Genomic DNA, 2500 nt, shown 5'->3' with positions numbered 1-2500 from the left:
TGCCGCCCCCCCCCCCCCCACCCCTCCCCACGTCCCCACGTCCCCACCTTGCCCCCTGCCTTCGCAAGCTGGTTGGTGACAAGTTTGCATGTTCAATGCCCTTCGCATGCGACGTACGCAGGCTACGTTGTGGTGCGGCCTGTGTCAACTGTCCGCTGATGTCGTACGCGTGAACCACAATCTGTACTGCACATTCGTCCTTATGTACTGAATGATACATCGTGGCACATGTGTGACCGTACAACGACTGCGCCCAAAAACGGCGGACCATACAGTGCAAATATTGTGCACGCAGCTACGTGTCGTCTCCCTATGAGAGCTGGATTGCAGTGTGGTACGCCATAGAGACGTGTGGGAGGAACGGACGCCGTGGATGGCGATCAGCATGAGCTGTGTGTTGATGTATTCGGACCTAGTCGTCTCTCCTCAAACACCGTGATAGCATGGTGCACCGCGTTCCATATCTGCGACATGCTACAGAGGCCGGTTGACAGTCGTTCGAGCAATGGACATCGCATACGTACGGGGGCCACCTTCCACGTATTGTCTAGGCGTGCACATTTTGTTGCGTGTATGTGGGCAGACGTAGTGTGGCGTGACACCTGACACAGGCATGCAATAATCGTTGAAGTTGCTAATGGCGATGGACGCCTACGTTTTCTGGTGAAGTTACGCAAATGAAGAAATGGTAACCCGTTGTGGTGCGGTTGTTCTCGCTAGGGGTGAATCGGTGATGGCGACGATAGGTTGAGGTACTAACCGGTTGTTCCAGCGATACCCACCATGCCGATGAAACTGAACGGCATCTGGGTGTGAAGCGATACGCGGTGGTGGCTGGGTGGGACCGTCCCCGGCCGGTGAGGGGGGCGCCTCCCGGCGTGCTGGCCGCGCGGTGCGTGGGCGCACGCGCTACAGCCGGCTGGTGGGGGCGGCCAGTGGCAGGCGCGCCGGCCGACGGACGCGGCAGGCGTCGCAGCTGCGCGCCGGCGCACCCTGCGCGCGGCGCCGTGCGGCCAAAGTAGGTCCTCGCGGGCCCGGTGCGAAGCGCGGTGGACATCTTCAGTGTGCTGGTCCGATTGAGGACTGTGTGCGTTGAGGATGCGCCGCCGCCCGGCGCTCGGCGCCGCGACGCCGTCTGCTGCTCGGTCGCCCCAGCGGTTCTCGCTGGTGGTTTGTATCGCAGCTGTGCGGATGTGTTGGCGCGTGCGCTGTGCTGGGAGAGTTCGCTTCGGCACCCAAGTGGGGCTTTTGTCCTTCTGTGGCGCTGGCGTTGGAGCTGCCGGTCACCGTAGGTGGCGCGTGTTGTCTCCCGCCGGCAATGCCACGACAGCACGCTCCCGGGCCTCTGTCGGCAGCGGCAAGCTCAGTTGGGAGCACGGGTGGTCGCACCGAAAGCGTCTACTCGCCTAACTCCGGGCGATTGCGCCTCTCTCGAACCCGACCAAGTACTTGGGACGGCGCTGCGCGCCGCCGGGACCTGAGAGGGTTTCGAGGTGTATTGTGCAGGGGAGCTCAGCCTCCTCCTGTTTGCAGAATGATTGAGCGGACGCTTGCGTGTTCGCGCGGGCCCCCGGGACACACTCCCGGGCGGCCGGCTGCTCAGCTCTAGTTGGCGCAGCTCCCTGGTTGATCCTGCCAGTAGTCATATGCTTGTCTCAAAGATTAAGCCATGCATGTCTCAGTACAAGCCGCATTAAGGTGAAACCGCGAATGGCTCATTAAATCAGTTATGGTTCCTTAGATCGTACCCACGTTACTTGGATAACTGTGGTAATTCTAGAGCTAATACATGCAAACAGAGTCCCGACCAGAGATGGAAGGGACGCTTTTATTAGATCAAAACCAATCGGTCGGCTCGTCCGGTCCGTTTGCCTTGGTGACTCTGAATAACTTTGGGCTGATCGCACGGTCCTCGTACCGGCGACGCATCTTTCAAATGTCTGCCTTATCAACTGTCGATGGTAGGTTCTGCGCCTACCATGGTTGTAACGGGTAACGGGGAATCAGGGTTCGATTCCGGAGAGGGAGCCTGAGAAACGGCTACCACATCCAAGGAAGGCAGCAGGCGCGCAAATTACCCACTCCCGGCACGGGGAGGTAGTGACGAAAAATAACGATACGGGACTCATCCGAGGCCCCGTAATCGGAATGAGTACACTTTAAATCCTTTAACGAGTATCTATTGGAGGGCAAGTCTGGTGCCAGCAGCCGCGGTAATTCCAGCTCCAATAGCGTATATTAAAGTTGTTGCGGTTAAAAAGCTCGTAGTTGGATTTGTGTCCCACGCTGTTGGTTCACCGCCCGTCGGTGTTTAACTGGCATGTATCGTGGGACGTCCTGCCGGTGGGGCGAGCCGAAGGCGTGCGACCGCCTCGTGCGTGCTCGTGCGTCCCGAGGCGGACCCCGTTGAAATCCTACCAGGGTGCTCTTTATTGAGTGTCTCGGTGGGCCGGCACGTTTACTTTGAACAAATTAGAGTGCTTAAAGCAGGCAAGCCCGC

At 58.9% G+C, this 2500-nt stretch overlaps 1 non-coding gene across 1 annotated transcript in view; it reads left to right on the top strand.

Annotated features, from left to right (window-relative positions):
• The first annotated feature begins 1619 nt into the window (after positions 1-1619).
• LOC124774602 overlaps positions 1620-2500 on the top strand; it is a 1909-nt gene continuing 1028 nt past the window's right edge. Inside the window, exon 1 of the ribosomal RNA XR_007015392.1 lies at positions 1620-2500. This exon is cut by the window's right edge and continues 1028 nt beyond it. This is a non-coding gene — a ribosomal RNA (small subunit ribosomal RNA).

This window comes from Schistocerca piceifrons, unplaced genomic scaffold (assembly GCF_021461385.2).
Source record: "Schistocerca piceifrons isolate TAMUIC-IGC-003096 unplaced genomic scaffold, iqSchPice1.1 HiC_scaffold_967, whole genome shotgun sequence".
NCBI classification, from domain to species: domain Eukaryota; kingdom Metazoa; phylum Arthropoda; class Insecta; order Orthoptera; family Acrididae; genus Schistocerca; species Schistocerca piceifrons.
The sequence above is the reverse complement of the archived record's forward strand: the minus strand, read 5'-3'. Positions and strand labels throughout refer to the sequence as shown.